The sequence below is a fragment of the Argopecten irradians genome, chromosome 12 (assembly GCF_041381155.1).
Source record: "Argopecten irradians isolate NY chromosome 12, Ai_NY, whole genome shotgun sequence".
Taxonomy (NCBI): domain Eukaryota; kingdom Metazoa; phylum Mollusca; class Bivalvia; order Pectinida; family Pectinidae; genus Argopecten; species Argopecten irradians.
The window spans coordinates 28,267,748-28,295,228 of record NC_091145.1 but is presented as its reverse complement, the minus strand read 5'-3'; the positions used below and the strand labels follow the sequence as shown (position 1 = coordinate 28,295,228).

The following is a 27,481-nucleotide window of genomic DNA, read 5'->3' as shown; positions in this document are numbered from 1 at the left end:
ATTACATATCTACCAACCTTTTTAACAGCTTTGTGTACGACAGCCGTCGCCCCACGCCCCAGAATGTCTTCGGTGTTCCAAAGGTAGTGGTCTGAGGATTTCCATGTTACCGAGGTTTTTAACCCAGCACCATAGGACATCTAAATTATCAAGAGGCAAAGAGAACATGGTATATATATATGAGTATACAGTGAACCTGTAATAATCCGGATGCCGATAGTCCGGAAAACTTAGTCACAATCCGGAAATGTCAGTGAAAGGATTTCCTGTAACATTATTTATACTATATATATAAGGCCAGCTTCAGTTGTGTGTACAATACACTCTACCGCTTGACAGTGTGTGTTATCCTAGCGATGGCTACCAGATCATAAGCCACGGGCGTTTATCTTTTCACTTTGTTATGAGAACATGCAGTCATGTAACGGTGCATTAGTTTTCTATAGGAAAATTCAATTGGCTAAGAACACAGAATCAGCTAGTGCGGAAAACATTGTATTCTTAAGACGGTTTTAAGGCTTGGATTGAAAATGTCCCAGAATTATTAAGGCGTCCACTGTACGTACTTAATATAACGCGGGTTACAATTTAAGGCAAAGCAATGCATATTATCTTTTTGACATGAATTGGTGTGAAAAACAATTATTACAAAGGTTGTATTCTCATGCGTATAAATAATAGTAAAATTGGAAGACCTCAATATTGATTTAGCATTAGGAATGCTGGCTGTTGAACTTTAAAACACATACTTGATAATATGTACTCGCGTTGAATTATTAACGAGTTAATAAGAGATTTAATGAAAAGAAATAAAAATCTCGCCAATATACTATATGGTCATAGGCCGATGTTCTAGGTTGGGTATTACTTGTGAACCCCCCCCCCCCCACAACTAAACGAACCAATTTCTTTCTGAAGCCCTTACGACCCACATGATAACAGATAACTCGAGAGGCCAACACATTCACATATACAAGCTGGGACTGAACTTCGGTTTGGAACGTCAATCACAGATGGGGCCGCCAATCAGCTCGAATTTCACTATAGATTGAAAAATATGTCCATAACATTGACTCACTTTCAAGCCGAAAGAAGCTCAATGAGGCACTCAAAAATGACGCACAATGAGAACAACTATATACATATGAGGGAACAATATAATCCAATATATGGAGTTATTTCTACCGCATGAAATGATAAAGAAATCGCGGATTTTAATCTCTAACATTGGAAATTTTTTAAGAAAATATGTTTCAGTATTTGGCTTGATCGTCAGCAAAAAAATGTTTTGCCAACAGAAAACTAATTCATTTCTCTAATGCAGTTTTTTGACCTCTTCATCAATCTCAGTAAAATACAACTACCTACTCAACAGAAGAGATCCCAGAGGGATCGTTGGCATGGCTCACCAAAGAATGCATACTACTAGTGATCCTGCTCTAATGGCTTACAGACGGGATCTTTCTTCCCTGCACATTTCATAACTTGATTTACAATCACACGGACATTTAAAATTTGCGACAGATCGACTATAGTCAACTTTCTAAGACAATTAGTGGTAATCAAAACTATCCAACAAATGAGACTAATCTATGAGTGTGTCGTCGCCAAGTTGGCCATCTTGTTTACGCGATACTGTCCACCGAAAGCGCATTCTATGCATCAGCTCCTCAAAAGCGTACTAAAGCACTAACTAGGGTATCGAAACTAGGGAACCTACACATATAATACATGCGCGAAAGACAAGCATACGGATTCCTTTCAGTGCACAGTATCTGTCAGAAATAGTCGGTACTACTTAACCTTCTTAACAACTACAAATCAATCTACCCAATCTTGCGTCCTCACACCATTCGGCCATGCTTTGTTTACACGCGATATTCGGTCACCCAAATAACGCGATATGCAACAACAAGGGAGCCTAGAGGAGGATACCTACATATGAAATTTGAGAAAGAATCCCTTCAGTACTTCTTTGATCAGTAATAGAGCTGGATACACCACACGACACGCGATTAACTATCATACCAGTCCAAGATGGGCATTCCTGTTACAGTATCGGATCATATTCACGTTACATCTGACGGAATGGTCGGTCATACCTCTGCCGCGCCTGACACTCTAAGCACAACATCAGGCGTGTCCAACAGGGGAAACCGATCATATGAAGCGTTTGACAGACAAAATCACAACCTTCAGTACTTTTATGCGAGTTATAGGCGGGTAACATAAACATTAATACTATACAACATCTCAGATGCCTACCCTGTCAGCACCATCTTTGATGACCAGAATCACGGCACCATAAATGACGATATAGCATCAAACTAGGGCCTTAGAGGAACCCTGCATATGAAATTTGATGAAGATCCCTTCAGTACTTTTTGAGGAATTAGCGGTAACAAAACTCTTATCTATCAAAAAGCCACTTTAAGGCACGCCCTGTCGTCCATGCTTGCTATGACCGCATCGGGTCCTCCCCAAACTGCAATTCAACAGCAACTAACTAGGGGCTCTAGGGCAAACCTAATATAACGAACTTTGAGTAAAGAGTGCCCTTCTAGTACATATCTGAGAATACACCGCGGCTAAAACACACGCATTTGTTCTAAACCGAAAGGAACGGGACCGGACCGACAAGCCCACGATGGGACGCGAAAGTGGCGATTTGGACATCAGCCACACCACCATCAGATGGTGAGGCCTAAAAAAAACAAATGAGACGACAATGTATATAGCTCCGGTTATGACGTCAATCAAGATGGACCGCTCATCTGCCAGTTTTCACACTAACAATTGAAAAATAGTCATAGCATTAACATTTTTCAACCGAAGTAGACAAATGACGGTATCAAAATGATCATAAATGAGAACACGCAAATTCATTTCAGGACCGCAAAATGTTTCATATTTGGCTTGGACGCAGCAAAAATGTTTACCAACCGGCCTATCAACTACAGTATATTCAACAACAGGGTAAGAGGGAGGGTAAACACTGTCTACTATAAGATTTTAAAACTAGCATGTTTATTCTTATAACCTGCAGACACCACCGGAACTTTAAGAAATTATAAGGCATGTTTGGCATTTCTGCCTCGACTTCTTCTTTATGTCACCATCCTGCTCCTTACAATACCTGATCCAATTTAACTGAATATGAACAAAAGCAATATAAAAATGAACACAACGCTATCTTCTTTCACTATAAAAAATTGAAATCGCGGCGCTACTCTCTTGGAAGTCTTGCAACTGTAGTACAAAGGAAAGTTAAATTCTTTTCAAGTTTTGCCAATACAAGTCTTGAACTAAGGGGAATGAATTGACATGATGGTCCTCTGTCCCTTGTTAGGAAAAATTGAAACATGAGTACTAGCATTATTTCTTGTGAAAATGATTAGTGTGTGTACGAGCGAAGACAGGATCGAAGGATCTCACTTAGCGAGGTCCAATCTCACTCATGACTCTTGCACCTTACATTTATCGTGCAATCTGATCAAAAACATTGGGGGGCGCTCGATGATACTTCAATTCACGTTTATAACCACACAAATTACACACTATCCTTTCTGTTTGATGATTCCATCACCCGCAATTTTAACTTTCTTGAAAGCGGTATCTGCACTCATTACATGTAAGGTTGTATTTTTTTAAATGAAAATTTACGGAATTTCCTCTAAATCTTCCGTCCTTGAAGCAAAGATTAGACATCGTGGAATTTATTAAGCTTTGCATTGATATTTCATTTGACTCGATGATTTTTTTTATTTCCGGTTCATAGGCGTCTCGTGCGGCGTTTAGTAGGCTAGTGTAAAAAGAGTCACAGTGACAAATAAAAGTGTGTCCATAATAATAATTCAGTAAAATCGCAAGGGCCTGCTTCTGGTTTTGGAAAAAATGTTATAACGGACCCTTAGGAACCTACTACGTTCATTTGCCTATTTTTTTTTTCAAAACAAGAAGCAGACGCTTGTGTTAGAATGTAGCCAATAACATGAAACCTAAAAAAAATCACGTGTAATTTAGCATTGTAAACATTATTACGTCCATTGTCACAGAAATAACTCTGAAACAAAAATTGTAAGTAAAAGTGTTCATAAAAGTTTTGCTATAACCGTTTTCGTAAAATGTTTAACTTTCTCTTACTCTGAGGCCATCCAGATAATACCGGAAGTAAGGTTATAGTTATTAATAATGAAAGCGGATTCGGAAACCTTTTCCGGATTCGGAAACCGTTCGGAAATGGTTTCCGTTGGCATTTACTGAAGCTCGAAATAGGCATATAAAATTATTGTTATCTTCATACATATTAATGTTCTAGATTGGAAATGTAAACATGTGTTCATTTAGGGAGAAAATCATGTACAGTAGGTACTGAATAAAGGGGGCGGCCTTTTAGTTTCAGATGTTAGATCTACTGTATGTTTTCATCTAACGTCATAAAAATAACAAAACAAGATATGCCAGAGGGACACATTGGCGCCCACCAAAGCATGATCTATGCCAAATGAAAGATCAAGGATATAGGCTACATAATATATTTTCTCTATTTTTCAAACTTTGTCTATCAAAATCCAAGAAGGCGACCGGTCGGCGATCTTGTTGACCGATCGATCCCAAAACGCAATATGAAAAACTAAAGCACTAGATAGGGAAACTACAGTACTATCTGATAAATAGAGGTTACACAACGAGTGGTTGTTGGATATGGAATTTATTCCACACGAGTGAGTTATTTTTTAAAAGTTACAAAAGATACGAGCTTTAGCGAGTGTCTTTTGTAACTTTAAAAAAAAAGCAGCGATCACAGCATAGCATGACGTCACTCGATTATTGATGACGTTTGACACGACACTGAGAAAGACGTAGTTCGGTCAAAGTTCATCGTGTCAGCCAATCAGAATGTGTACATAGTTTAAACAAATTGTTAATCAACAGCTGCATCGTTTATTTGATACCCTGAGAGTTGAATAACACCGCCTATTGTGGTAGAAATAGCGGTAACAAACCTTAAATATCATAATCAAAGATGGAAAAAAAACTGTCGGCCATCTTGTTCACCGATTGGTCCCAAAAAAAAGAAATATTAACAACTACAATGTATATAGGATCCCACCCTCGATACTTCAGGAGTTCCGATCACTTACGATCTCTACACCCATGGACTATCTCATAGTAAAACTGAAGGCAGCTCAGAGGAAAAAATCTGAACCAATCACAGGCCAGCAAAGATTTCATTTGAAGACAACAGAGAGAGCGACGTTCTTTGAAACCTAAATATAATATAGACTAATTGATGCTGATCGATGACTTGCTTTGTCTGTCGGTTTTAGGGATCGCGGCGACAGAGTTGATAAGATACCCCGTCATATTACCACAAGTCTTTAACACCTGGGTAAAGTTCGAAACCGAATCCAATATGGGGGTAACTGACAGGTACTGAACGCAGGTACACATTTTGGCTTTGGGTATTCCGGTTTTCCTCTACAATCGTAACTTAACAGTCCTTATTAATCATATTTGATTTATCATATTTCTTTAATCAGTGCAGTAGGTTAATTCGAGCAGTTTAGTAACTACCGTTAAATTAATGATACAGGTACATGTATCAGCAAGAGATGACAAAAGTGACTTCAAGAGGATAGGTTCTAATTACATGTATTAGCAAAATGAAGTATACCGATAACTTTTCTATAATTGATGATATCATCACACTCTTTAAAGATGTCAGAAAGAAAGAAATTCGTTCCTTGGGATTACAAATCCTCTAGTGGAAGAATAGTAATCAAAGAGAGAGGGGAAAGTAAGTATTCCGCTATCGGCCATCGTAGAAGCTACATTTTTATATAGGCCTACTTACATCCATTTACGTATATACAAATTGTTGTACATTATGTGTAAAGTGTACACATTATCGGTAGTCATCCAACCGTATATATACGGTCTGTATAGCTATATTGTTCGATTTCAAAAGTTAGACGGAAGCCTTGTCATAAACAGTGACTGACTACGAATATGTTACAATATATGTTACATAACGTTTTATAAAATATTTTTCAGGCTCGTGTATGTAGTGTGTCAAAGTCCTATATGTTATACAGACAGGTTTAGTGTAGTTTCTCAATCGGCACCTAAAAACTTTGTGGGTAAGAATTAGATGATGTTAAAAATTCTAGATTATGTGACTTTCTCGTTTCGCTACCATTTCTATTTAAGTTAATTTATTATTCTACGTCACATACATACATTATATAGTACATGTCGTGCGTCATCAGAGTTAGTGCCCGCGGATAGAAACACCATCTTTCGACATGTATATATATATATGATTGATATATATTGATGGTATATATTGATATATAGTTCTAACCAAGTTTTTTACAGCTGTGCATCGTTATCTAAAATTCTTATGGGAAGATTTCTCAAAAAGAAAATAAATAGATTTATTACACAAAAAGTTTAAAATTAAACATAACCTGTAAAAACATTTCGCTTCAGTACAATATGCATTGTGTTATACGGATGACGGTACCACCATTTTGTCTAGTAACATTTAATTACAAAAGTATTTTATACATAACAAACCTTTATTTACATTAAAAAAAAACCCAACTGCGCACTAGTATTTACACCATAACATGTTTATCTGGTAGGCATTTCTAAGTCACAGGTCTGGGCTCTGGGATGGTCGTGTGTACCTCATGATCATGTACTTAGTTTCGTGGCGTTGCACATGTCTACCGGTGTAAGGTGTATAAGTGATCCGGGTCAAAAAAGGTGACCGGGGAAATCTTACCGGAACACCGTACTGAAAAATAAGCCAAGCCTTACTGTAGTTGATTACGATGAGGTTAATGTTATATTGGAAACGTGAAATGTGAACTGGGTATGCTTTGTGATAAGGCAAACTGTAGTCCATGGTTTAACTAATGTATCTTTGGTATCATAGATTCAAAAGTTACACGTAATTTTTGGGATCCAGTCATACTCGGCGTGAACCATATACTATCTAGAGCCGGATTAGGCACTTACCACACCGTAATTTAAACAGTAGATACTAAGTGGGAATTTGGGAACCGACATCGAACTAAAGCAATGACTAAAACATTGGTTATTGTTTGTATATTCACAAAAGCTAACAAGAAAGCAGGTATTTCAAGTGGATCGAATTCACAAAACCGTGACTATATTTCAGACATGGACATTTCCTTGCAGAACGTCTCTGCACACTAGTACTATGATCATTTTGCTGTCAAAGAACGAATATGCGTACCCGGACTACAATGCAAGACGACGCACTACTAGTATCGGTCTTAAAGTGTTTGAGTGGAGAATCCCATCCTCGATACTCCAGGGCTTCCGATCACTTACGATCTCTACACCCCTGGACTATCTCATAGTGAAATTGAAGGCAGCTCAGCGGAAAACATTTGACCAATCACAGGCTAGCAAAGATTTCCTTTGAAGACTACAGAGAGAGCGACGCCTAACATCTAAGCCACACAGTCAACCACAGTGTACCGTTATACGGCTCTTTTGATGTACATCAAATGACTAAATTACCTCTTCTATTCTGTTGCCTTCAGTTTTACTATGAGATAGTCCAGGGCTCGTATGCATAAAAATTCTTAGCTAAGATTTGACTTAAGCAGATTACTGCAACATTTGACATGTAAACCAATTTCTTAAAATGCCATTGAATTTCAGATGAGAGGTTTAATTCCAGAAAACTGTTAAAAATTTACCTTCATATTTTGATTATAAATACTTCAATATTAAATCAAACAATTAAGAAAATACTGAAGTATCTGCTAAGATTTTTTATGCATACGAGCCCAGGGGTGTAGAGATCGAAAGTGATCGGAACCCCTGGAGTATCGAGGATGGGAGAATCCCGACAAAAAAGATATAACAAAGCCATGTTTTAAAGGTCAATATAATGCTTTCTACCACAATAGGCGGTGTTATTCAACTCTCAAGGTATCAAATAAACGATGCAGCTGCTTATTAACAATTTATTTATACCACACGTGGTATAAACTCTGTACGCATTCTGATTGGCTGACACGATGAACTTTGACCGAACTACGTCTTTCTCGGTGTCGTGTCTTCATTTGTTAACGTCATCAATAATCGAGTGACGTCATGCTATGCTGTGATCGCTGCTTGGCGCCAAAACTGCTGTTGGATAGCGTACTTATCCTCGTCGTATTTTTATCGGCTAAAAACGGATAATTGTGGTATAAACAGGTTACACAACGAGTGGTTGTTGGATATGGAATTTATTCCACACTCGTAAGTTATTTTTTAAAAGTTACAAAAGACACTCGCTATAGCTCGTATCTTTTGTAACTTTTAAAAAAAACCTCACTCGTGTGGAATAAATTCCATATCCAACAGCCACTCGTTGTGTAACCTCTATAAATAATATTTCAAACACGTTTAATTCTCTTCGAGTGTCACTGATCTCTTCCAGCTTACAATTTGTAGCAATTCTTGGAAAGTAAGTATATAACCTCTATAAATCTGGTTACTGTGAATTTGGATATATTCGCCAGTGTTTAATTTCGCGATTGGTATTTGTAAACATTAAGCGATGTTATTATATTTCGTGATTTGTACGTGTGAACATTAAGTGATGTTATTATTTTTATGATTTGTACGGGCAAACATTAAGCGATGTTATTATTTTCGTGATTTGTACGTGTAAACATTAAGCGATGTTATTTTTATGATTTGTACGTGTAAAACATTAAGCGATATTATTATTTTCGTGATTTGTACGTGTAAACATTAAGCGATGTTATTATTTTCGTGATTTGTACGTGTAAACATTAAGCGATGTTATTATTTTCGTGATTTGTACGTGTAAACATTAAGCGATGTTATTTTTATGATTTGTACGTGTAAACATTAAGCGATGTTATTTTTATGATTTGTACGTGTAAACATTAAGCGATGTTATTATTTTTATGATTTGTACGTGTAAACATTAAGCGATGTTATTATTTTTATGATTTGTACGTGTAAACATTAAGCGATGTTATTATTTTTATGATTTGTACGTGTAAACATTAAGCGATGTTATTATTTTTATGATTTGTACGTGTAAACATTAAGCGATGTTATTATTTTCGTGATGTGTACGTGTTACCTTTGGTGATGTACTATTTTCGTGATTTGTACATGTAAACATTTAGTAATGTTATAATATTCGTGATTTGTAAGTGTAAACATTTTAAGCGTTGTTATCATTTTCTTAATTTGTACGTGTAAATATTTAGCGATGTTATCATTTTCATGTAAACATTCGGCGATGTTATTATTTTCGTGATTTGTACGTGTAAATATTTAGCGATATTATTATTTTTTATGATTTGAACGTGTAAACATTAAGAGATGTAAACATTTTCGTGATTTGTACATGTAAACATTTAGTGATGTTATTATTTTTGTGATTTGTACGGGTAAACATTTAGCGATTATATTATTTTCGTGGTTTTTACATGCGAAATTTCACAATGTTAATATTTTCGTGATTTGTACGTGTAAATATTTGGCGATGTTATTATTTTTCGTGATTTGCACGTGTAAACATTTACCGATGTTATTATTTTTGGGATGTGTACGTGTAAACTTATAGCGATGTTATTATTTTCGTGATTTTCCCGTGTAAACATTAAGCGATGTTGTTATTTACCTAGTTCCAACCTGAAAGATGTGTTAGTCTTCGTCTTGTTTTACATTTGCGTCGTTTTCTCTTCACGGTGGATAGTACCGGTCATCGCTCCAAATGGAAATTCGTTCCTAAAAACAATTATAATACATTGATTAATGTAAAGATAGAATTGATAGAGAATAAAACTTTTACATGTATATAGGAAATGAAAGTAACGTTCATATATAAACCATGTGACATAACTATTTAATATGCAAATGTATATATTGTCAGTGGTTTGTTTGGTCAATGGGATTAAAGTTTAACAACAAAATGTTGATAAGTATCGATCACCATAAAATGTTTGTTGGTTCACATACTTTCTTTTTGATACTGTGAAGTATATAATCTTTCTGGTGTCGATGTAATATTTATCCGCTTTCAATACAACACTTTCAATTGAACTGCTTTTTTCTGTATACCTCGATTATATAATTTTATCTCAAGGTACTTGTTCTGAAAATATCACTTTTTTCTCCATTGGTATAATATTGGGTTCACGGAAATTAACAAATTAATGATCGTCGACAATATTCCAAGACAAGATCCAATTTAACTGAAATAACTAAGTCAAAATTGTTTCAATTAATCAATTAGATATTTATTATTCATTTATGTGTCTTTGAACACAACCAAAAGTCATTCAAAAATTTTTTTTCACAAGACAGTATTCGCCGTTTTGTTTCCAAGCACTTTCACTCATAAAAAAACTAAATACCAAGATTTCATTTTTATATCGATTGTTTGCAAGGACGGGGGATGGACACTAGCTACAATTGTAGTAGTTTTATACAGTAGCCGTACTGTCCGTTATATGAAGTTGTCTGCTGATATCAGATGTGACAGGTATAAAATGTACTATGAATTAGAATTTACTATATTTATATTTCGAATACATATTGTGTGGTCTAGGGGTGATAAGAGTTATTCCCCCTCCTAGAAAATCTTTGTTGATACAGGTATTTATATAGGTTTTATAAATGATGTGGAACTGAAGGGATGTTTTTGTATTCTCTCTGAAGATGTAGAGAGTACAACATTTTTTATACCTTTCAACTGTACTACACATATAGGTCCTTGAGTCGCTAAGATAATCAACTAATACTTAAAAAAACAATTAAGAGAAGATTGCTCCATTCTAAAAATAACTCCAGGCGTGTTTGCTATTTCTTTCAGGAATAATGAAGATTGACAGGAGAAAAGGTAAATGACACATGCAAAATAATAAAGCTTATCAAAATTAACAATTAGAAATATATTATTGTACATTCTATTGTAACAGGTAATGAAAATAAATAATAATCCGCATAGCTTCTGAGCAAGAGACCGACCCTAGATATGACAACCAATGTTTTAAACGAATTTACATGCAGTACATGTTCCCTATTCGTCTTGAGTTTCATTATTGTTTTACATTTAAATGTCTATTTAGTCGCATTAGCTATATATAGGGTCATTCGTTTTAATTGCAATTGATTTTTTAATATTTTACTCTTTATAACACACAGGCACAAAAATTGCTGAAGCAATAACAAGTAGGCTGCGTTGTCTGATAATCACTTCGACAAGGATATATATGTATTACATTCGGGGAATACCCCGTAGAATTCCATGTTATTTTTAATCACGAAGTCATATCCGGTTAATTCTTAAAGACAAGTGCAAACCAATGCACGTTGTAACCTTGTGATTTAATTAAATGGATTGTTTTCAGTGAATGATACTAAGGTAAGAAGTTTTATACCATACAAATAAAGATTAATGCTACCGTGCACATTTAGGGCTCAGCTGAAGACTATTTTTTCATAGTCCTACTTCGAAAAAATAATCAATTCAAAAAGTTAAAAGACTGTTATAACCGATTGTGCGCTAGGATTTTAGGAAGCTGTTACTCAGCTCCCCCTATGTTTGTGTTAATGGGTCGATGGCGATTTCCAAGAGTGAACTACGTGCATTGTTCTTGAATTTGACTTTAAGTCAAAGTGGATTCAATGAAGAAAGACCCATTATTTAGGCCCCCAAAATTATGAAATGCATACTTATCTATATAGTCAATTAACATAATTAATAATATAACGACATAAAATATACATAGATATTTTCTCCACAAAGGTTTATTTATGAACTACGTACCATTGGCTAAATTTGATATGCTCAGACTACCTAACTCACTATATATTGTGTGCTTGGGGCGGTTTGACCTGTTATTCTAAACACGTTTTCATTGTCTATTGAAATCTGACACACGTATTTCCCCCGACTTATAGTAACGTCACACACACGCTTGCGTACATAATCTACAACGTTACATATGGGCAAGTATTAACATGAGATCACAATCTCCAAAATATCTTTCTCGGGTCGAACTTTCTAGACATGTTATAGATAATAAAGTACAATGAACGCGTTACTGGATATGTGATTTACAAGATTCCATGTACCATATCAGTTTTTCAATTCTACGAAATTTCAAGTTCTGACGGGTTTAATCGATGTGGATAGAGCTGAAATAAAACCGTTATCAAATCCAACCCGCAATAAAAAAAATCTAAATATTGATAATCACGTTTATAACCAGGTATTGGCTTTTTTAGTTTTTCCTTTTTTTCTTACAAGTAGTAAAAGACATTCTCAATAATATCTAATGCTTTAAATGTAGTCAAATAAATTCTATTTAAGTTATCGTTCAACTTTGAGGACAATAAAGAAACAATGATTCCGCATAGCATGTACTAAACGGTTTAAAATTCCATAATGAACACTTGAGCTATGAATTTTTTTTTTTTTTTTATAGTAGTATTAAGAAAAAGTATCTGCCAATCAGAAAGTCGGATTTATTATGAAAACAAACAAAACATTATTATTAAATAGACTCATGATATGAAGGCTGTTAGCATATTACATTACATTACATACTTTCTTAAAAAATAATTGTGGAAGATCTAAATTTGTGATGGATCCTTCTCGTAAATCTAAGCGAAATTTACTTTGCATTATAGTAAGTTAATAACAGAAAGTTGAGCATTTACATGTGACTGCCTATAGCAAGACAAGCTTTGTATCAATCTGTGGTGCTATGGACTTTTTGAAAATGTAATCAGTTTTCGTATTCACAGTATGTGAAAAATATCTAAATATAATATAAAGAAGTTATTGATAAATTGTACTATATCTATCAATTGCACATACCTCAATTACCCACGTGTTCAACACGCTGTGGCCATGTTAGGAAATGTGGGAGAACCCCATTGGCTATAAATATATGCCGAGATTAACTTTTTTTTCTGATACACGAGTTCTGACATGTAATTTACGCCTTCATTTTCTTTAATCTAATATACACGATATAAGATTAGACGATTACATGAAATATAATTATTTTTATGTCATGACGATGTGTATGGTTCCAATCGGACCAATAAAATTGTTTTTTCTTAAATAGATTATATTGATAAAATTTTGATTAATTGATCTTCTTTATTTTAATGTGATTTAAATTTCTGTTATCATCTTATAAAGTAAAAAGACGACGGTGTTTATTCTAGCATTTGTTGGCAGATACCACAAAAATCTCTTCAGTTTTATCCTTTGAAATACAAAGCCGTAACAAGTGTTACAAAATCACTATTTTTATTTAAATTGCAGATATGACAAAATAGCAGAGTGGGTTGATGTTATTGTACATAATTGATCAAGGATTGTCATTTTGTCGGCCAATTATCAGCTGACACTTTGTCTTGTCCGCACCTTGACCACGTGTCATCTTGGATCCAGCCTACTTTGGAAAGTCAAAGTCGCATTATATCATGAATGTTAACAACACGATATCATATGACCATTAGATGATGACATTGTCATTATATCATGTGATATTTTGTCATTGTATGATGCGATTTTGTATTAATTTGATGTAAAAATATATTGTATGATGCGATTTTGTATAATATGATGAAAAAATATCATGTTGCGATAGTACCATTATATGAAGTGATAAAGCATTATATGATGGGATATTGTCATTATTTTGTGGTGTTTTTTGTTTCTATATGATACGAATTACGATGTGATTTTGTCATTATTTGATGTATTTTTTATTATATGATTGGATTTCATCATTATGACATTAATTCGTCATTATAGTAAATCGATATTGTATGCTGACAATACATTATAGTCATCACTTTTCATTTACGCTATTTTTATTGTTACAAGATACGATCTACGACGGTTAAACGAGAAAAATACTCGTCTATTCTAGATCTAAAAACAGGCAATACAATTTACCGGCGTTTTTGAACGGAAGTGTATAGTATTTTTTAAATTTCGTAGTTGCGAGTCTGTATACTGGTACTCGGTCACTTGCTAAGACAAATGAAACAACGGATAGTGGATATTTTTTGCCAATTTTATTTATTCTATACGATTTTGCTGTAATCTAAAGTTATAAACGGCGTCATGGATAGCAATTTGAACTACCAGTGACTAATGAAGTTTTGAGTGTTAACCAGCATTAACATTTCAGACACTTTTCGTGAGTTGATCTGCTGTTCATCACCGAAGAATTGAGACACCCGCCTAATATTTTGCACTATTTTAAGGTATTCTGTCTGGCTTTCATCATTTCAAGCACCATCACATGTTTATAAATGAATCCAACAGTATAAAACACATAAATACATATTATGGACACAATATCTTTGACTTTTTGAAGTTGTAGGATGATCAGTTAAAATTGTATAGTCACTTGCATTGTTTTGAAACTGCGATGTATAGTTGCTTGCGAGGGCACTTGTATAGTCGCTTGTTATAAAGAGGAAATATATTCCGAGGACGTCTATAATGTTAAACATATTTGTAGTTACGAATAATACAGATATTTGGTGTTTTACTGACCCGTATACCATGCCTGTTTCGATTTATCCCGCTTCGATACTCACAAGGTACGATACAAAAAGCAACTAATGATTATACTATACACTTCCGTTCATACACTGTGCTTGTTGGATCTAGGAAACTGCAAATCCGGTCTCTCCTACCACCTCTTGCTACCGGATGCTGATGTCGGTGCACATGGGAAGGGAATATTATCCCGAATCGTTTTACTGGGCGTGGTCACGTGAGCCCTTCTCATTAGAATATTACGCTTTCTTATTATAATAAAATCGGAAAGCCATATAATGTCCAAATCACATTATATAAAGTCGTTAAGCATTATTCTCCATATCTTTTGGGGTTATGAAGTCATAGACAAAAACGGAAGGACATTCTTGAAAAAGTCTATGACTTCATATCCCCAAAAGATATTGAGAAAAAATGCTTATAATTTAATTCAGATAACTCACTCAGATACTAATTAGGCAATTAGATTTTTTTTTATTTTACTTACTTTTGAAATAAAACAAATTGAGGTTTGGCGCAGTGATATCTTATCCGATAATTCAGTTTGGCCAATGACTGTGCTGCTTACAAAATTCCCCGCGAAAACGTTCTGTATTTGTGACGTCATAATGCGTGACGTACAATTCTTTCGGTCTATGAAAAGTTAACCTCAAATATCAACCAATAGAAATGAGTGTAACATATGAAATTAAATTATTATCACATAATTACAAAGTCGTATCATATAATGCTTTATCGCTTCATATGGTATTATCGCGTAATGTAATAATTATTATAATATAATGACAAAATCACATCATATTATATCGTGTTGTGAGCATTAAGGATAAAAGGCAAATGATTAACTACTGCACTTTAAATTAATAAATATCATCCTAAGGCTATCCATGCTATCATTTGGTGTTTTTTTCAACAATAAAAAAAATATTACGAAAACATATTGGGGCTTTAAGCAGCAAACCTGGTGAAATTCTGAGCATAAATGACTACTAGATCTATCTAGTAACACAACTATGTGACTAAATGAAAATTAAATAATTGAACACATAAAACAGAATAATCAAAGTACTGAAAGTACTGAGACTTAAGCCTAAAAAAAATGTTATTCTGATTTGCATTGATAACATATGATAAATCTCAATGTACAACAGCATGGCCATCAATTGTTGTCAAATTGCAATGGTAAAGAATTTTTTTATATACTTTTTAGAGGTTATTTTCTATTTCCTTCTACTCAAAACAAAAAACATGCGTTATGCAATACAATAATCCAAAAACATTGCAATTCCTTAGATAAATAAATTTGATATTGGTGAACATCATATTATACACATCATGTGAATTCCCAGTTGGACAACTATAAATTCCAGGTAAAAGTGTTGTATTATAAATGCAAGCACTCTATCATAAACAAATAGCAAATCACAAAGTAGGGTATTTATCATATCCTTTAAAGTGAATAGTCGGGCAAAGAAAACCAGTCTAAATGTGTTCATTGGGCTTCCAAATGTTCTCACATATTAGAACGACAGTCAAGTTCTGCTTACGTTGCCCAGTTCTCACCATTGAAATAACTCTTTGAAAGCGAGGCTGCGTGGAAATGTAACCACGGACATAGTCAGTCGGGAGGACGTTTTAGGATTCCTATACTATAAATTAATTTCTTCGCATGCAGAGAGGTTTTGATGGGAGATTTTATTTTTCTATTCCATAAGAAATTATACCGGATACATTCACAGCATTTCAACCAACTTTAACTTTCCTTGCCCGACTGTTCACTTTAAATCCCTTTATGGCAATCTTTAATTTACTCTGACAACATCAATTGGATAGTATCCTATATATAACTTCTTCGTGCATATGCATATTATTTCTTTCATTCCTGCATATTTAATCGATATTGATTGAAAGGCTTTTTTGTATCATTAGCAATGTCCATAAAGCTAGAGCGCATCATGAAATTTGCCTCCCTCCAGTTGATATTCATATTGACTATGAATGCCAACTGAAAGCCAATGCTTATATTAATATTTACAACCTGAACTCATTCAAGGTATCTGTATTTTACACAATATCATAAGCCACCTATATTTCAAATTATTTTGTAAATGTTGCAAATATCAAAATACATTTTAATTTTCATGTATACTTTACAAGCCATCATTAGGTAATAGCTTATTTTTTAGGTATTTTATTTCAACATAAGTATGTTAATTTAACACTGTTTGTGTCCGTTTTTATCATAATGATGGAATTCAGTCTGTTTTATGAAAAATAGATCGTGGTTTTGATCTAAGAAGCATGCATTATGGGGAATAAACACAAAGAGTAAATTCTGCAATCATAATTTGAATAATAATAAGGTATCAAACATGAAACAGTGTCTCATTAAATTCAGTGATTTCATTTTTTTATTCATATATGTATGATTTTCATATGTATTTGAGGAAAAGGCAAAAAAGATGAATTCAAGGCCATTACATTAATCATAGAAATGATCATGCCACACAAGTATATATGGATTTCATGATTTTAGTGACACCTCCAAAGTTGAATCTTTGTTAAGCTAGCGAGATGCAAAACAACATATTTCATTTTGAACATTAGTTTACATAAATGTTAGAAGAAATGAAATTGTAAACCATAATTTGACTTCATGGTCTGAATGTATGTACTTGTTTCACTTATAACCATAGATGTAAATGCAATATTTTTTGCAATACTGCCACAAATGCTAATATAATAACAAGTGATTTTTAGTTTTAATTTATGTTGATTTTATGACATTACAATGCCAAGATACACTATTCTGTTTTTACAATTATCATTAAAGTAAAAAAAAAAAAAACATTCTAATGATAAATATATGACTAATTCATTATAAAAACATTAAGCTGTTAGGCAGATTTCTATTCCCCAGAAAACAGATGCTGTGTGTTATCAAGCTTAATTCAAAGCTTTGTGTATCTATCAGCAGTCTTATGACTGACTTTGATATCGATTATTTCAACAATATTCAACTGATCACAGAAAAACCATATATATGTTTATTTGACATTTAAATAAAAGAAAAGATTTTAAAATAAAGAAAGCAAAAGTCTTATATTCATAAAAAAAGTTTTTTGTACTACACTCTTGTGTTGCTCACTTATGTATGCAAATAAAACCATGCACACATATTGGCAGCCTTGTATTGTCTTTAACCTCAGGTCTGTTTTCAAAAGCATTATTTAATGTACACGGAAAGATAGTTTGATTAATTTTTTTTTAACTATAACTTTTAGGTCTATAAGACTTAGACAGCAAGATCAGTAGTTTAAGTAGTGAGGGAGTCAGCAAGATCAGTAGTGTGTATAGATTGTGTGGACAGCAGTTAGCTGGAAGGTAAGGTACTAGCCTAGCTGTGTATTAGGTGGCATTATACACATGCAGGCACAGAGGGAGTAGGAGGGGGGGGGGAATTGAGATGTAGTACACAGTATAGATCAACAGCATTTAAATTAGAGGAGAGGGGTGAGATGTAGTACACAGTATAGGTCAACGGCATTTAAATTAGCTGGTCAACGGCATTTAAATTAGCGTGTCATATGTCAACGGCATTTAAATTACTGAGTTGAAAGGTCACTGAAAGTAGTGCCTAAGACTCAAGCCATAAGTATGGCTTAAGTCAAAAATCTTCTTTATTTGTTCACTTTTTATAATTATTCAAAATTTGACCACATCATGCATCGAAATGGCGGATTGTTGTACACATTGTACAAAACGCGTCTAAGCAAAAGCGAGTGGTTTCCTTTAAACTAATATTTGGCTCAGAGTCATGATATTTTTGTCTCTTTGGTATGTGAGTACCGGTACTAAAGCAATACATTGAATGATATACTAAGATTCATACAATATTTCGCATTTAATCCTACTTATAAGTTCGGTCTGCGTGGATTTGTCAAATGTTTTGTTGCTTCAGATTAACATTGGTACTTGTATGATTAGTATAGAGTTTGAATCCGCCTTAATCTCTCAAAACATCTTAACATGTCTAGCAAAACATGTAGAGTAACATTAAATTGACATCAGCATAACATGTACGATCTTAATCTTAACCTAAGATTATTAGATTATTACATTTAGTTTCTTTTTACTTCAACTAGCCTCGTGAAGTTAGCACCGGATTCGGGATTCGAATGATAAACCCGGTGCCAGCACCTTATTTGTTATTCAAAGATGAACAGATAAATAACAATTACAAAACATGATAAACAGATCAAAACATAATTTCACAACCTTAAAAAAACTGATTACCTTGATAAATTGGTTTGCCAGCACCGTATTTGTTATTCAGAAAAACTTACATAGACCTCATTTCAAGACTTGGAAACTGTAAAACACCTCCTTTTTCGTTTTTCGTTATTCAGTTTGAATAACGATTCCGGTGCCAGCATCATATTCGTTATTTGGTTTTCAATTTTTGAATAACGAATCCGGTGCCAGCACCGTATTTGTTATTCAGAAAAACTTACATAGACCTCATTTCAAGACTTGGAAACTGTAAAACACCTCCTTTTTCGTTTTTCGTTATTCAGTTTTGAATAACGATTCCGGTGCCAGCATCATATTCGTTATTTGGTTTTCAATTTTGAATAACGAATCCGGTACCAGCACCTTATTCGCTCTTCATAAATGAACAAATAAAAACAATTTCAAAACATAAAAAAAAGTTTCTCCTACTGAGTCCCGTCCCTATGTCCCCAGGGGTCAGACCTAATTCGTTTATATAAAATATGATTGTCCTTCCCCAATGATGTTTCACACTAAAATATGAATGTAATCCACTCAAGGGTTAAGGAGGAGTAGGATTTTACAGAAAAAAATTTATCAAAGTTCACCTACTGGGCCCCGCCCCTCTATCCCCAGGGGTCGGATCTAACTCGTTAATATAAAACATGATTGTCCTTCCCAAATGATGTTTCACACCAGATATGATACTATCTTGTACGTACAAGATACTAACTTGTACGTACAAGATACTAACTTATACGTACAAGATACTAATTTGTACGTACAAGATAAATAAAATTTTGTAGTGGCCCTAATACGCCGCCGTTAAAAACATGTTCGAGACATGTGTATAAAACTTCGTATACATCTTATTAGCAATGTTACAAACAATTTACATAGAGTATAATCGGCATCGTTTGGTAGATGAAATAGTTGAATATAATGTGAACAAAATGTCGTGACATGGGGCTCGGTCCCTTTCTGACCTACATTATTTTGTATGATAGTAAGATGCACTGTCAGTGTCCGCTGATGTATCCATTCCCACGTCACGATAACGAAGAGGCACATGCCACAAGCGCGTTTGGGATGTGGCTGTGGAGGAATATTTATTTGGCCTTTATAATCTTGCAATGTACGAGGCACAGTAGTAACATTTGCTTCAGTTGATTCAGTTTGTACTGCTACATGAGTTTGTGGTGTATTCTTTCCTGTAACTACTGATCCCAATAGATAAGGTACAGGGCGAGGTTCACGAATACATGCCACTTTTAGACGGTTAATATGTACAGCTTCTGACTTCTGCCTGTGGCTGGATCCTACAGAATAACACTGTGGTCAAAATGAATATGGTCAACAACGAAGGGTCCAGAATAACGCATTTGTAGTTTCTGTTCTTGTCCTGTTGGGTGATCGAGAGAAACACTTTTGATAACCTAAGGTTATTCAATGAACTGTTTGCACGTTCTACCACTGATTGTTTTGATTGTTCAAGATTCTTAAGAATGCATTCGCGTAGTGTTTAGTTTGAGTGTAAACTGTTGCATATAAGTTCGCATGTCAGGGGGAGCATCCAAATCACAATGTGGGATGGGAAATTTGGACGATGACCATACACCACCTCAAATGGCGCAAATCCTAAACTTGAGTTGACACTATAATGTTCATGGCAAACACCGAAGAAGGGAGTTCATCCCAGTTCCTACGGGCGTCATCAACATAGGGTGTTAGGCGTTCCTCCAGCGATTTATGCATCCTTTCACATGCTCCGAGGCAATGATATCCTTTGTAACTTCAGCGATAAAAATCACACCCCTGACCCCAAGGACTGTTTTGCACACACCGTATTGAGTGAAAAGTTGATGCAAAACTGATGATACGGTCAAAGCACCCTCACTTGGTTATCGGCACGGCGTGCAAAAGTTTACTGAATATATCCGTTCGCATTGAATACAAAATTTGAGTTACATTTGTTGTATGTTGTCGAAGTGGTCCAAGTAAATCAACCTGTAAGACCTAAAAGGGGCGTAGACAGACATCTTTGTAATGTAGTTATGTTCTTTGATTCTGTCTAGTGCATCTTTTATCCCGCCACGTGCCCCCAGAGGCGAATCATGGTATAGTTCAAGACGGTCTTGATAGTAAGTCATACCTTTAGGTCGTTGTTACTTGGTCAACCGAAGCCTCCAACAAAAAACCGCCGAGACTGTTCTGCGATACAGGTAGTTCATCGGTTTTCAAATATTGTACAAGTGGCGATATATTTGGATCCACATCCTGAATAACACATATACTGGTACGACTCAGATCAAATGAGTCGAGGAAATCGTCAATATGTTCACGAGGAAGTCTATCCTCTAAGTCTCCGTCTGATGAAACGATGACCAACATAACTATCTTTTATTGTCTCTGTCACTGGTAACATGCGTGTCCAATTCACAGGATATAACATGAATGTCTTTTTCGTTAAATAACTGTACATCATGATTATCATTTGCTGAAGTGTCTCTATCACTAGTATCTTTGATATCCTATTGACTAGTAAAAGCGTCACGTTGAGCGTCCTCATAACTATCAGAGACACTGTCTAGTAGAAGCCCCGTGCGTTGCAATAGAAACACCATCTGAAGACACACGATACATAGTACACGGTGTAAAAAATTCACTGTTTGGAAGTAAGAGCATATTGTCAGGTAAGTGATACAAATACCAAAAGAAATGATGATAAAAGATAAGACTTCAATACATTGATAAAACAAAATGCTAAAATTGCAAACTGCAAAGTGCGATTATTTTTAAAGTTAATTTTACAAAGTTAAATATGAGAGCTCAAATTGAACTTTAACAATACTGTCAAACTCGTGATATTTACGTATATTATTAGTTATATAGTCAGTTACTGACCCCCTATAAAGGCATCTTAGAGGGTCAGTAAGATTTATAGGGGGCGAGGGCGTTGCCCGAGCCTCTTATACTTCTTACTGACCCTCTATGCCTTTATAGAGGGTCAGTAACTGACCATATAACGAATTTATCGCATCGAGGACCATTTATTTGTTTTATTAATTCTTTGTTTCCTATTTGTTTGGTCAAGAATCTGAAATCAAACTTAAATCATACTGGCGCGAAAGATAACAAACAATCGCCACTTTTAAAATAATTGGCCTAGGCTACATATTTATCTGTGTATTTCTTTCAAGAATTTTCAAATATACTGTATAAGGAACCTGCAGAAGAATAATGAATAATTCATAAATCAACAATAATTTCGACATTCCTACAGTAGGCCTACCTCAATACGACACCAGACCGTCTGAAAGCATCACAAACAAGAGTGACACAAACATCCATCTAACATTTTAAGTACAATCTCCTTGATCATCTGTGCATTTTCGCTGAGATAATCACTTAAAAGTTATGCCGATAAATTGATTGTAGAGTGAATATTGATCTGTAGGTACGAACACCTTCATTTGTTTATAATCACAGTCCAGAAAACGCTTGACTTTCGCCGCGTCATCAACTTTCAAACTGGCGTAGGGGAAGCAACTCGTATTTAAAAAAATGTATTTCATGTAATTTGAAGTATTAAAACGATTAAAGTTATTTTTACACAAAAATTAACCATTAATATATAGTTTTACGGTAATGAAGTGGTATATTTAGTTGAAGATAATGTGTTTAAATTTTGAAGCGAGGGCGAGAGCCGCCATATTGCACCATAATAAAATTTACTGACCCCCTATAAAGTGATAGGGGGTCACCACGTGACGGCTCTCCGCCAATCATTTGGGGACATTTCGGTCCGAGGTGCGATAAAATGCATTGATATGCGTACACATAGTCAAACCAGGAAGTCAAGTTGCGGTCTACCATTTCATGTCACAGCTACATTGTATATTTGTAATTATTACAAACTGTAGATGACTTCTTCAGACATATTTTCAACTAAACCTACCTGAAGTATTAAAGCAAAAACTAATACAGTGAATTAATTATGTGTTGCAGCAAATGCTTACACAGGCAAAAGTGCCACGCATGTAAATCATGCGTGGCACTTTTGCCTGTATACTCAGAGCGCGTCATGATTTTCAATAGATTACTGAAGAAAAACATGTCAAAATTTGCGCTCAGTTATGTACGAATGAAATGAAAATGTGTTTTTTAAAATGGCGGCCTAGATGTCATTCTTGGATTTCGGATCGACCCAAAAAAACAAACACTTTGTCGAACCATGCCATAATTATTTCAGGCAAGTTTCAGTCAAATTAGACTGAAAGAAAGTTTAACGGTTACGAACGGCGGACGAAACATGATGGCTATAGATCATCCTGACCTAAATGACTACATGGACTATCAATTTAAAAAATAAATAATATTGAAATACATTTGAGCTCTTTTTGTTGGATTAAATTTGATAACTTTGGTCTCCACAGCCAAACGGTTTTAAAAGCTATATATTTTGAGTGGGATCCGATGGATGAGCGAGCAATCTCTTTCGGATGAATGAAATGCTTTGTTATTCAAAATTTAAAAGTAGGATACAAAATAAGTTGCTTCTGATTGAAATACAATTTGCTGATTAACTTGAGTGTTTCTATTTTATTTTTGATTTATTTTATCTCATTCTAACGCCCTAACTTGCCCATATTTAAGCAATATTCCTTAATTTCAGAAAAATATGTTCATGTGCTTCCGCCATATATTTATTCCTGCTTTTTACCGATCTACTCCAACATGACAAAATACATTTCCAAGTACTTTATAGCGCTTTAAATTCACGTAGTCAATACTTTGCGTTTTTTGCGTAAGGAACATATTTGTGGGGGTTTAATTTCGCGGTGCACTTGCTCCAAATATTTCGCGGGCAACTTGTACATGTGGCTAAACACTGGTAAACACTGGCCAGATTTATATATAATTCTGACGGTAATTTCTACTTTCATTTCTAAAACAAAATCCCGATTGACTTCCGACGATTAACTTTCGGTTTTGCTCAGCAATGATATGTATCATGCACACACATTCGATGGAGAAATTAGAAAATTTTAGAAAGACTTTGAATAAATTTTTATGTTTGCAAAAATAAAATGTTTTTGCTTGTTATACAGCCACATTGTCGTATCTTGCGTCACATAACTTCAAACATTTTAATTGTAAGATGGATATATCATATACATTTTTATGTATAGATTAAATAAATAAAACTGCAAAGTACACGGATGAGTAAGTATACTTATGATCAGAGATCAAACAAACCTATGTTACAGACTGCTTTATGGTATAAATTCGACTTACCTTTGCAGCCTATCTGCTGGATTCAGTGGCGTAGGAAGATGAAACGTAATGGGGGGGCAAAGGTCCTCAATATTTCGTAATCCCCCCCCCCCTCGCGCGCCCCTCACCCACAGGAGATATACTTTTTCATGTATAATTACATATAATCCTACACATCTAATAGACAGTGGCTGCGCTACCTGGAAATAATGAACACACAAATAAGCGTGCGAGTTTGGGGGGTCTGTGGTATCCCCTGGAAAAAACATTACGATTTAGAATGACTGAGATGAGTTTTACAATGTATTTTGATGCTTTTTCGAGCGCCGAAGGCGCGAGATTTTGGTGTTTTGGGGGTCCGGGGTCTTCCCCGGGAAATTTTTTGACAATTTAGAACGGCTGAGATGAGTTTTACGTTGCATTTTTGTTGAATTTGCGAGCGCCGTAGGCGCGAGTTTTTTTTTTGTTGTTTTTTTTTGTGGGGTACGGGGGTCTCCCCTGAGAAAAAAATATTACGATTTAGTATTTTGACGATTTTAAAAGCATTCTTAACACGGCAATTTTTCGATTTAAAGTTACCTGCATTTAGAAATGATTATTGTGAGTGTCGTCTTATCATTATGCAACCCAGCTCGATCTGGACATACCGGATCCACACCATCGGCACATTGTTGTGTAACTCAAAATAATAATGATTTGATTGTCTTGCCAAGATATATAAAGAAATTCATTTTATTATTTTTTGAAATAGTATAATCCCTAATGGACGTTTTGAGTCTAGTTCGTGTGTATTGAATTTTCATTATTAAAGTTTTGAACATTACGCGCTTGAACATTTTAGGAAAAAGCGCCGCGCAGCGGAAAATTTTCAAAAATGAAGTATAAAAATGTGCAGGAGGACCCTTTTTTTCTTTCAAATGTGCAATTTTAGAAAATTTCACTCAGCGAAAATGGGGGGGCAAAAAAGACATGTTTGCCCCCCCATTCTGCGGAACGGGGGGGCAATTGCCCCCCCTGCCCCCCCGCTTCCTACGCCCCTGGGATTGTTTCTATGCGAATGATGCAATCATGATAATACTTTATATTAAACAAGAGGCCCATGGGCCTTAACGGTTATCTGACTCTTGGCACATTACAACACCTATAGTAGTTTCAAACAATTAAGCCAATACAAAAGAACTCTTTTATTAGAAGAAGTTCATGTTCTTATATATTTGATGAATTTAGACCATGAATGAAGGTCCCCCTGATCTCCACCATGCTACAAATCCAATATCCAGTCCCTAGGACTCTTGGTTATTTACAAGAAATTGTTTAAAGATTTAGCCTATTTTGACCCCTGACACCTTGAATGAAGATCCAGGTAATTCATTAGAACAAGCTTGGTAGCTTTTCAGCCCAGCATGCTACTTGCCCAATATCAGCATCCTGGGCCTTCTGGTGCTTGAGAAGTAGTCGTTTAAAGATCTTAGTCTATTTGACCCCTGTGACCTTAAAGAAGGTCAACGTGATTCATTTCAACGAACTTCAAAGCCCTTTATCCCAGCAGGCTGCAGCCCAATATTGGGTCTCTAGGCCTTTTGGTTATTTCGAGGAAGTCGTTTTAAAGGATTTTAGCCTATTTGACCTCTGTGACCTTGAATGAAGATCAAAGTCATTCATTTGAACAAACATGATAGCCCTTCATCCCTGCATGCCACAGGCCCAATATCAGGTCTCTGGCCTTCTGGTTCTTGAGAAGAAGTCGTTGAAAGATTTTAGCCTTTTTGATCATCGTGACCTTGAATGACGGTCAAGGTCATTCCTTTGAATAAACTTGGTAGCCCTTCATCCCAGCATGCTACAGGCCAAATATCAGTACCCTGTGGGCCTTTCGGTTATTGAGAAGAAGTCGTTTGAATGAAAAGTTTACGCACGGCGGACGGTGCACGACGACGGGCGGTGCATAATGACAATAGGTCATCCTCACACTTCGGGTCAGATGACCTAAATACTCGTTCTGTAGTTATCGACTTTGTCACTTAATGATCCTATAATTAGCTACACAAAACTTTTATTAAAAAAAACCAACCTTACATTCAGTTAATAGTGTGAAGAACTATGGCTCCACCGACAGAAAAAAAGCATGCTCCGTCAGCTGTGTGGCAAAGCCAAACCGACTACCTCCTTTTACATTGAGACTTAGTGCTGTTCCCTGGAATTCAACTATGATCAGCCATCCTAAATTAGTCTCTTGATCTCCAATCATATCCTATTCGTTTGTTTACATAAATTAACTATTGTGTGACTTCACATAGTGGGAGGATTTAAGTAAATATTTGAATTGAAAAGAGTAAAATTAGTGTTTAAAAAACCTTGCATAAAATTTCTACGAACAATAACAGTATTTTTTCTTCACCTATTTCCTTGTGACATCTCTTATTTATTGTTTTATTGCTTCTAATCTTATGGAAATCAGCAGATAAAGTTTTGATTTGATTGGTTTAACGCCCTATATATATAGTAGGTACGTGTCAGGTTTAGGAGATGGAGGAAAGCCGGAGTACCCGGAGAAAAAACGGCCTACGACCCAGATGTGGATGGCTTGTAATAATATGTCGAGACATCTAAACCGATTGATACCATTACCCTAATAAACACAATTCTAATACTGTCAGTACTTGTCAACAAATTTTACAATTACTCGTTCAAGTCTGAAATATTTGGTGCAGTAAGGATGAAAACATTACTTTTTTCTATGTATCAGAGTACTCAAAGTAACACTTTCATTTTCATTACTTTTTATTTATCCATTTTGTGTAAGCCATTACGCAACGACCATCGATTATTAGGTTTGGTGTTATTAGTTTAACGTCTTTTAACAGCCAGGGTCATTTAAGGATGTACCAAGTTTGATGGTGTATGAAAGCCGGAGTACCAGGAAGTCATGGCTTCCCAGGTACTGTATGCGGTGTTGCATGTATGAAGTGCGTGGTGCATGTTTTGGGAGACTGCAGAATATTCGTATTATGTCTTCTTGTATAGTGAAACTATTGTCCTTTTTATTTAAGGATTAACTTGAATATATTTTTTATGTTATGGAGATATAACACAAAAATCTGAGTGTACTCTCATCATAAACCGCGAAATATGAAAACGACAGCCAGGACAAAGTAAATCTGCGTCATCTTTTTTTTATTGGGCATTCATATATCTTTTTATTGGCTCATCCTTTATATATAAATTAAGACTAAAATAATTGATTGCATTAAAGCTATCTAACAAACAAGGAAGTATTCTACTACGTCGATTTTTTTCCGACTCTTTTCACCACACAGT

At 35.1% G+C, this 27,481-nt stretch overlaps 1 long non-coding RNA gene and 1 pseudogene across 4 annotated transcripts in view; both read right to left on the bottom strand.

The window, feature by feature from the left end:
- LOC138336790 (serine/threonine-protein kinase TBK1-like) overlaps positions 1-3,153 on the bottom strand; it is a 41,551-nt pseudogene extending 38,398 nt beyond the window's left edge.
- Positions 3,154-6,637: 3,484 nt separating this feature from the next.
- The window catches only part of LOC138336789 (uncharacterized), a 43,108-nt gene continuing 22,264 nt past the window's right edge, over positions 6,638-27,481 (bottom strand). For 2 of the 4 annotated variants that reach the window (XR_011210469.1, XR_011210468.1), the window contains exons 2-3: positions 9,698-9,804; positions 6,638-6,805 (exon numbers count right to left, since the gene is read on the bottom strand). This is a non-coding gene — a long non-coding RNA (uncharacterized lncRNA). Of the gene's footprint in view, positions 6,806-9,697; positions 9,805-12,904; positions 17,932-24,184; positions 24,864-27,481 lie in introns of those variants that run through there. The other 2 variants (XR_011210470.1, XR_011210467.1) reach the window with 2 other exon arrangements.